Raw genomic sequence first — 10,403 nt, 5'->3', positions numbered from 1 at the left:
CTTGTCAAGGGTTATGAAATAACTCATTCTAAAATAATTTATAGAGCATTGTTGTTTCTTTTACCCCAATATTATCACAACTACCATCTTACACCCTGTTTCTTTCCAGCTCAAGTATTCCAGCCACTTAAACAAAATCCACCCGTGTGGGGCCCAACCACCCTCAGAAACTCGCCAAGACCAGAGTAAGTGAGAGACAGGAGTTTAGATCAAGTCCGAAGTTGTATTTTTGCACCTCTGACTCCATCTCTATTGGTCCAAAATTACTTTTTCATTCACTAAGCTTCAAGACAGGTTACATGGTAATTCCATTTCATTCTAATTTTGTTAAGACTTTGCTTTTAGGCCAGGTGCGGTGGCTCACGCCTGTAATCCTAGCTCTCTGGGAGGCCGAGGCAGGTGGATCGCTCAAGGTCAGGAGTTCGAGATGAGCCTGAGTAAGAGCGAGATCCCGTCTCTATTAAAAAAAAAGTAGAAATTATCTGGCCAACTAAAATATATATAGAAAAAATTAGCCGGGCATGGTGGCGCATGCCTGTAGTCCCAGCTACTTGGGAGACTGAGGCAGGAGGATCACTTAAGCCCAGGAGTTTGAGGTTGCTGTGAGCTAGGCTGACACCACGGCACTCACTCTAGCCCGGGCAACAAAGCGAGACCCTGTCTCAAAAAAAAAAAAAAAAAAAAAGACTTTGTTTTTGTTTCATTTTTCAAAGAGTATATTGAAAGATTGGCCTATATTTATAATAAAGATACTGTTAGCATTAAGGACAATACTTTTGTAGTATGTTGAGCCATGTACATTTGCCAATATTCACCATTTTCGACCTGTAAAAATGGCAGTGGTGGTGCCTGCCCTGTGCTGAAGGAGCTGAGTCCCTAAGGTTCATAACCGAATCTCTGAATCTCAGTCCTCGCACGTGGCAGGGAAGCCGACAGTGCCTCATCCAATCAGTGAAGGTTTTAAGAGAAAAGGACTGCAGTTCCACGGGGAAGAGGGAATTTGGTCAGCACACTGCCTTTGAACTTGGGCTGCAGCACCTACTCTTCCCCGGGTCTCCAGTCTGCGGGCCCGCCATGCAGTCTCTGCACTCACTGGGCAGGAGCCCAGTCTTTAAGATAAATCCCGTCTCTTCCTTTCTCAGCTGGCTAGCTAGCTGCTCCCACTCATTCTGTTTCTCTGGAAAACCTTACCAAGACAAAGTTGTATTTGTCAAGTAGGAGAGACCATATTTTATTTAACTGTTTTGTCACTTGATTTATATAGACTTAGACACATGGTATTTGGACCTCCATTTGGTCCAGTGAATACTAGGGCTAAGTCTGAGTATTTCCCAGTTTCCTGGGTTGTGAAACACAGAGGGCCTATGTGTGAGCGCTCGAGGGCAGCCAGCACTGCCCTAAGTGCCCCTTGTTATAGGATGGCCAAACCTTGACATGACAGCTGCAGAGCGGAAGGAGATGAGGAGAGGCAGTGTGGCGGCACCAGGGAAAGGCCACAGGCTTGCCCAGCTACACCTAAAGTCACTCGCCGGCTGTGAGTGGGTTGGAAAACTTTCTTAACCCCTCTGCAGCTCGGTTTCATGGACAGTCAGACAGGGTTAACAGCATGTGCCTCAAAGAGTGCTGTAAGAATGTGTGTGTGTGTGTGTGTGTGTGTGTGTGTGTGTGTACACATATATATAACGCACGGAAGTGGCTGGCCCAGCCCCCGAAGCAGATTGGAGACTCAGTCACCATTAGCAGGTTTTCTCCCACAAACCAAAGCAAAATGTCGCCTGTCCAGGTGCCGACACAGCAGCAGGATGCCTTTAAACCACACCACTCTTCATGTAGCAAACTCACTCTGAGGAGCTTTCGCTCATGTGCACCGCACTTAGCGCCTAGGGTGATGAGAACGACAAACAAAACAAAGCAACAGAAGAAACAGGCCTAGATCCTCTTTCAGGAGTTCACTGTCCGGTATAAGAGCTTCAGAGAGATAAATAGCAACATTAGAATAAAGGTATAAAGTGACAAGTGCCAACGAGAGCTCAGGGTCTTTCCACAGGATTTCAAGGGAGGAAGAGATGTGCTGTATCTGGAGGAGGCATCTTTACGGCTGGCATTTGCCTGGTCTTGAAGACTTGGCCCTGTGGAGACAGAGTTCAGGGGAGGCATGTGAGTGAAAACAGAAGACATGAAGGGCTGAATGTGGCAGCTCACACCAGTAATCATAGCACTTTGGGAGGCCAAGGCAGGAGGATAGTTTGAACCTAAGAGTTCGAGACCACCCTGAGCAAGAGCAAGAACCTGTCTCTACAAAAAATAGAAAAGTTAGCTGGGCATGATGGTGCCTGTTGTCCCAGCTACTTGGGAGGGTGAGGCAGGAGCATCACTTGAACCCAGGAGTTTGAGGCTGTAGTGAGCTAGGATGATGCCACTGCACTCTAGCTGGAGTGACAGAGCAAGACCTATCTCAAAAAAAAAAAAAAAAAAAGACATAAAGGCATCTGTCAGCATGGCCTGAGCCACCCCAAATACCCTCAACACTGTGTGTACTCACTGTATTGGCCAGCGTTCTACACCAGCTCCTCCACCTCCTGCCATCCCCACCTTATCCCTGGAACCGGAACCCTGGGTCCCTTGGCTGTCTTCACAGCCCTTGTGTGAGCCCGATGTGACTCATTGGATAGGTGAGCAAACAGTCGAATTCAGTATAGCTCATCCAGCAATCACGGGTATGGAAAGCACCTCTTCGTCATCCTCAGGCCAAGTAAATGAGCAACTCGGGTTCAAAATCCTATAGTTCAGTCAAGACTCTCCTGTTGGGTGGTAAGGAAAATGAACATAGTCTTAAATTCTCACTTTATGAATTCAACTTTTTCCGCTTGCAACTCTGAATCCTGCCTACATCAGATCTGAAGAATCCCTAAGTAAGAGCTAAACCCTATGTCACAGGACAGTCGTGCATTTAGGAGAGTGGTATTCTCAGAGCTTAACGACAATGAATCAAGGTAAACAGGACTTCCCAGGAACAGCCACCAATAAACTATTTAGATAAACAAAAAGACACACCCAGAAGCAAAGAAAACCATAAACCACCCTCAGATGAACTCTTCTTTTTAGAGGGCGGTCGAGATTTTACTGAGTGACCTGGAGGAATGCTCTGCATTTTCTGGGCTTTTCTGGAGGTGGAAGGAAGGAATGGAAAGTGAGGATGATGAAGCTGTAGAGGTCTGCCTAGCACTGGGGTTGAGCACGCGCTGTCACTAGCTTGTTGGTCTGACACACGCTGGGAAGACAAGCCGATGAGGGTCACACTGGAGCACAGCAACACGTCTGCACGCTAATTAGAATCCAAATACTTCCCAGCTTACAGCAACAGTGGCCGTGTACAAGACGGGGTAAGAACCAAATCACCTTACCAGGCTGGCTCTGCAGAGAACTGGGGGAGATTTGGTTGATGCCGCCTATCAGGTCCCCGAACAGAAACAGCATTTGAGGCTACAGTCACTCAAAGGCAATGTAGACTGAGACACTGGACGTCTTTGATGGTCACCAAACCAAACACGCCCAACACTAAAACAGTACAACAGTGGCCGGGCAGACACAGAATGTTACCAGAAGATAACATCCATTATCAACATTACATGAGCATCCTCATCTGGCTGCATCTTCACCCAACAGCTGCTACCAAACCGCTTTTGTAGGATTGAGTGTGGCACCCCCTCTTGCTCCTGGCACACGGGAGGTGCTGAGTGAATGGAAACAAGGGCTGACTTGGAGCGTCAGTGGATAAATGGGAAGTGATGGCCTTGGCTGACCCAAAGGGCCCATGATAGCTCATCATGTAAGGTTACTATGGAAAGGTCCCTTCCACATGGAGTGATGTGAAGCTCAGGGGCAGAGGCTGGGTTTGTTCTCAGCCTGCGAAAGGGGTGCAGACATCCATGCGCACTACTTTCATGCTCATGATTTAAACTACTTTGCTGTCATGTCTATGACAGTGGCCAAGGCAGCAGCACAGTTCCAGGGGCCTCAGACATGATGCCCTGCTAGCACCATGCAGCAGTGGAGTGTGACATTCCTGCCCACCACTGGGATGATGCAGCTACAAGATAATTTATGAACACCAGGCATTTCTGAATTCAGTTTAGGGTGATGATGAAACAACGTCTGCTCAGTGGCTCTTAGAGGTCTCTATTAACATGAATGGCTGGGTTTTCTGTTTGACAGCTGCCTCAGATGTATCTGTCAGTGTCCCCATCACTTGGGTACATGAGTTAGGACAAACACACACTTAGCCCCTTCACGGAGACCCACAGAGACATCACTGTGCTATTTGGAGCCTTGTGAGACTGGGTTCAACTCAAAAAGTTGCCAAATATATTTGACCATAAATATTTTTCCATGTAATACCTATTAATATTGGATTTTAAGAAACTCTGCCTTGTGACAACTTACACATAAATCATATGTTGTGAAAGTAATAAAGATTTTTCTGAAGCCTAAAAGAATTCCAAAAGAAGATTTTCCTCTTCTCTTTATTGATTCCTTGGTATCTATAATTATTTGTGCTCAAGTCACCTGTTTTCCCTGGTAACACAAGTTTAATTTTCTCAATCCTTACCACTCTACTTGCACATAAGCACAGATATTAATATATGCTACTCTCTTAGAGACAGAGGTCCTGGGCGGGTGGGGCAGGGTGGGGAGGAAGTGGACATCATTCAGACAGGCTGTCTCCAGGCTGGGGGCATGGTAGAGCAATCTCGGAGAGTAGAAGTGAACCTCTGCCATGTGCAGTAGAGAAGAGACTGAGGGAGAATGGATAGGAGAGAGGGACCAGCAGCTGGGAGGCCTCTGCTGAGGTCAGGCAGGCCCTGAGCTGGAAGAAGCCTGCGAGCCCGGTCCTGAGGCTTCTCCCAACAGCTGGAGGAGCAGAATCTAACCCGCTGGGTGAGCCCAGACACTCACACTCATGTCACCGAGATACATAACCAACTCAGGTGGCCTTTGCTTTCTGGATGGTGAGGAGGAGAGCTTAAGAGAAGAGGGAATAGAAAATGTAATGGAAGGGCCTGGAAGCACTGCAGCTGAGCACCTGCTGGTTCACACCCCGTGGGCGTCCACACCCCGCCCGCTTGGCAGGTGCCTTGCCTAGTTTTAGGGTGGCGTCGATGGCCTGTGTGTTCCCGTGGAGACTGGCCTGCTGCATCCCTTTCCCCTTGTTAACAGACTTGTTTGTTGCCGTGAACATTCTAAGTGATTAGCAGGGCGGTATCTCACAGAGGGAATTAAGTTATACAGCCAGCTTTCGAGATCGATGTCTACATGATGCACTGTGGAGTTTGTCCCTGGGGGAGGTCTCTTTCTGCAGCCCTTTCCTACCCAGTGCTCCCTGTGTCTCCAGCCCCTGCCTCTGGAATACACCGATTTACTTCCCTCAACATCCACCTTCCTTCATGGTGTCCTGGGTGCCACGACTCCTCAGCCCCTGCCTTCATCCAAACTGCTGTTCTCCCAATGCTAACAGACCTTAACAAAGTTCTGGTTAAACTATGTCATGATACTGCTCTACAAACTAAGTGGTTTTTATGCTTTTCTCCTTGATTCTTGCCACCTATTTTTCCAAATTCCTTCTACCTCTCTTGACTGACACAATCCAATTCCTGAAAGTTCTTTTTATTTGAGAGTCATAGGATGTACCACGTGGCAACAACCATCATAGTAATATTGATTCAGGGAAGAATCATCACTCATCTCAGGAAATTCCCAGAAAAAAAAAATCATCAAGGGATGCTAATACTGGTGGTTAAAAGTCTGATGAAAAACAGGAAACTTACAGTATCAAAATACCTCCCTACAAGATATTGATTATTTATAAGAGGAAAAATAATGCCTTTAGGGTGGAGAAACCAGGCAGAAACCCCCTTAACCAAGTGATGAAAATTAACCTCACTAGTAAGGGGGGAAATGGACCCCCGGATATGCTGCACTGAGAACACAACAGCACTTCATGTCAGCAGCACTCCTGCCAAAACGTCAAAATCTGAATCTCATTATAAGGAAATACCACCTAAGACCAAACTGAAAGAATTCTATAAAATAACTGACCTGTATTCTTTAAAAAAAAATCAATATCATGAAACACAAATACTGCAGAACTGTTCTAAGTTAAAGGAGGACTGAAGAAACAAAATTACATGCAAAGCATGATCTGGCTTTTTTTTTTCTGTAAAGTATATTATTATTTATAATATTAGGACAATTGCCAGTACTTGAATATGCTCTATAGATTCATTAATAGGGTTGTATCAGTATTAGTTTCCTGATAAGAAAGTGTCTCCATTTTAGGCGATACATACTGAGCAGTATGGGTGATCGAGAGTAAAGGACCATCATGTCTGTAAGACTGTCAAACAGCAGTGTAAAAAATTCACAGATTACTGGGGAGAGAGAGTGAGCACTTGTGAGCACAAATGTGGTTCAGTGTTAACAGGCGTGGAATCTGGCTGAAGGATGTATGGTGATTCTTTGTGCTATTTTTGGAACTTTCCTGTCAGTGTAAAATTATGTCAACATGAAAAACTAAAAAGATGAGTTCCTAGATACCATAAGGGCATCTCGAAAACAGGTTTGGCACTTCCAGAATTAAAACTGGGGACCGGGCAGATACTAGGGTCTTGAGGCCAGCTTGATTAGAGGGCTGGGCATCCCGGCTGAAGGCACAAGGCAGGGAAGGAGGGAGAGGTGACACTGGGGGCCCCCCTCAGAGGCAGAGATGAAGTCACAGTGCTTCTCCTTCTTACCTCTGGACATTCCTGGATAGAGCCTGGAAACCCCTAATCTGACTGTACCGGGCGATCGTGAATGCCTAGTTTACTATTTTGGTCTAATTATCATGTAGCACCATTCTGTGTATGTTGAATGATAGATTAACTTTGTTGTAAGTTTTATAAGATTCAAGCTCTGGTTATGTTATTGGTGTTATTACTATTACCATGTGACTCCGTGTTAATAACTTATTGTTCAGGCAGCTTGTTCCTTTCTTTATAACGTAGAAGAATTGAGGACTCGGCCACTAGGATTCAGACCTGTTCACTTGGGAACACTGTGGTGTTTCTGTGGGATTTCAGACCAAGAAAGCCAAGCCGTGTGGAAGGCTTTGTAATCCAAGGGCACAAGCTTTGATGTCAGTCAGATAGGAAGTAAAAATCCAGCACGTCCACTTCAGTGAGGTGGGCTTGGCAAGTCATTTCCCCGCTTCGAGGCTGTTTTCTTATCTATAAAGTGTAAGAAATAAAATGCTTGTGAGGACTGATGAGGAGAATTTAACATAAAACCAGCTGCCCAGTTGCTGGCTGGAGGTGGTTGTGAGAAGAGCCTCAGAAATTCCAACTTCTTCCCTGGCTGAGGCAACATCCTATTTGTTTCCCTTTGTAAACTGCTGTTTCTTCCCTCCAGCAAGGTGGCTCCTCCACTCTCTGGAACACTTACATAGTTTTCCAAAAGCTAGTTGTTTTTATGTCAATTGTGCCTGGATTGCAAATAGGGAATTTAATGAAATACAAACTTAAAGACTATGAGTGAGGAAGTTGTTCCTATGTAAAACTAAGTTGAATATTTGGAAAGAGTCACAAGTAAAATGGTAAAAGCAAATAATTCTACTGAATTAGGTGTGGACGAAGCAGCAGTAAAAGATAAGATTACACAGGAAAATGGCTTTGCAGGCCCTTCCTCTGCTTCAGCAAAGCTGTAACGGAAATCGGAGATGAGGTCTCCTGGGTGTAGCTTAGCAGAGAAAAATGACAACAGAATGCTAAGCAGATCTATGCCCAGAGGGAATGCCTTGGCTTTACATGAGCGATAGGCACCAAATGAAAGCACCTGATGTTAAAGGTCAAGTAAAATGTTTAAGGCACATTTATATCATTTTTAGGATTTCCCCACTTCCGACAACTGTTTTGATTCATCAATCAATTCCAGGTACTTTACATGAGAGGGCTTCTATTGTATTCTACTTTATTAGGAACAGTGGCGAAACCCATTTGTTTGGTAAATATGCCCCACATTCTCCCAGGATGTTTGGTTGAGGCTCTCTACCAGTGGTTCCCAATCTAGGCAGCTCATTGGAAACACCTGGCAAGTTCTAACGTCTCTGATGATTGGGTTCCCTGCCCCCTAGAGACTTGAACTGGTCTAGGTAGGGCCTGGGCATAGGGCTAGTTTAGCAGCTCAGGTGAATCTGATGTGCCAGTCGGGTTGAGCATCTCTGCTCTGTGTTATTTGCCACCTGGGCCTTACATCTGTGGCCACATTTGTAAGAGTCAGACGGAGAATCTTAGTGGCTACTCAGCTTCTCCTGGGAACGCCCACCAGGGGGCTTGTGCAAACAACCTGTAAGAGTCCCTGAGTTGGGCTAAAGGGTCTGAACCCCGGGAGGTTGGCTTCTAGAAAAGCAGAAAGGGCACCAGGGACAGTCCACACAGTGGCAGTGGGATAGGCTGCAGACCAGAGGATTTGGTGGACTGACATGGAAGGCTGAGCCGAGAATGACCAGTCCCAGCCGGCGATGATGATGATCTGTGTTAAAGGAGAATTTCCTTGAGGTCAGACATTTCATTTTCCTACCAGTGGACAATGGGATGTTCTTAATTATGGTCAATTCTCATTATTCGAGGTAGTTATGTTCTACAAAGTTACTGTGAATACCAAAGTAGCTAATACTGAACCATTGCTCTTAGGGGAAAATACAGGGTTAGGTTCCTGTGAGTCTCTCTGGCTACAACATTTTCATCAACTGATTTATACATAACCTTGTTTTATGTATGTTTCTGTTTAACAGCAACTTATTTAATATACTGCTGATTCCTTAACACTGAGCTCACAGCCAACAGCACTGTAAGTCATGCCTGAAAGAAGCTTATCTAACACACATATTTTCTCCATAAGGCACATCACAATCTCCTGTGCTTAGGAGCACCAGACAGCACGTTGGCACTATGCTTGGGGGCCATTATAAACAGTGAAATCACCAAGAAAAAGCACAAAAATGCAGAAATACAAACAGACTGCAAAAAGGACTCTCCTTTACAGTATAAGTGAGAGCTGAAGCAAGAAGACAGTTGCCTGTCTAGAGCTTGTTCCACCTCAGCCGGGAAGAAGTGCTTTGGGTGGTGCAAAATTTTCACTGCTCTGTGATGCATGTGCCTGCAAAAGACTGGGAAAGCACCTCGAGAATTGATCTTGAGGTCACAAATAAATTTTAGCAAGTAGGTGAATTCACAAATATAGTATCTGTGAGACTGAAGATACATTGTACATAGTTAATGAATTTCCACTACTTCCTTCTTCTGTCCTGCTGGTCACATTCCTTTTTTTCTTCAAAGGTCTGCCTACCCTATCAAGGGAGGCTTTGTTGATTTGCAACCTGCCTCTGAACACAGTATTCTGTGCTCACTTTGCAGAACCCTGTTTGAGATAAATCAGCCAATCAATCAATTACCTAATCAACCAATACTAATGAAGTATTTTAAAGCACCTAACAGAACTTTTGGAGGGTATAGTGAGAAATAAATAAATATAAAAAGCAATGCCTTCCAAAAAGGAGTTTACTATTCACCAGTAATTGAGAAGAGAAATCTAACATGTGAAACAAAGGCAAATTCTGCCAAACAGTACCTAGGTCTAGTTTAAATGATTGTAGCACACTTTAAGTGTTGTAGATTTCCAGAAGAGGCTACCCATGGGGGCTTTGAATGAAACTTTCCCGAGAAATATAATAGAAATTTCACAGGACTTTAAGGAAGACAGGAGATGGAGAACGGGTGGAGGAAGTATTCAGGATACATGAATACAGCCCGAGGAATGGGAATAAGCATATTATTATTATTATTATTTGGTTTTTGTTTTTTCTAAATAAGAATAAAGAGATGGACTTAGCCAGGATGCTTGTGTATGAGGAGTCAGAAGTGGCGGAGCTGGATGCAAGCTCAGGTCGGCCTGAGGATGCTTTGTTCCTTACTCCAAGAAACATCTTATCAAAAACACTGACGGGACATTCCAGGTGAATTAACCACCACCAAACATTTTGCATACTATTATTTGCCACATGCCTTTAGCCAGGATCTTAATCAAGGACTCCTTGGTAATAGTAGATAATTTAGGGCAATATATTCAAGAGGTCATTCTGAAGAAGAGTCCTGGAAATGGGCCCTCAGGTAGTGAATTACTCCATAGGATTCTTAGTAGATTTCAATCACAGACAGCTTTCCAAGGCTAACCCACCCCCTCCTCTTCAGCAGCAAATTGCATACCAGTGAATGTCACAGGTATAAACCACCCTACTTGTTTTCTTTTAAGGAATTAGTTCGTAAACTTTAGAACTCCTTTACTGGTAACAAATGACGGTTGTATCAGAT

This window comes from Lemur catta, chromosome 9, assembly GCF_020740605.2.
Source record: "Lemur catta isolate mLemCat1 chromosome 9, mLemCat1.pri, whole genome shotgun sequence".
Classification (NCBI taxonomy): domain Eukaryota; kingdom Metazoa; phylum Chordata; class Mammalia; order Primates; family Lemuridae; genus Lemur; species Lemur catta.
The sequence above is the reverse complement of the archived record's forward strand: the minus strand, read 5'-3'. Positions refer to the sequence as shown.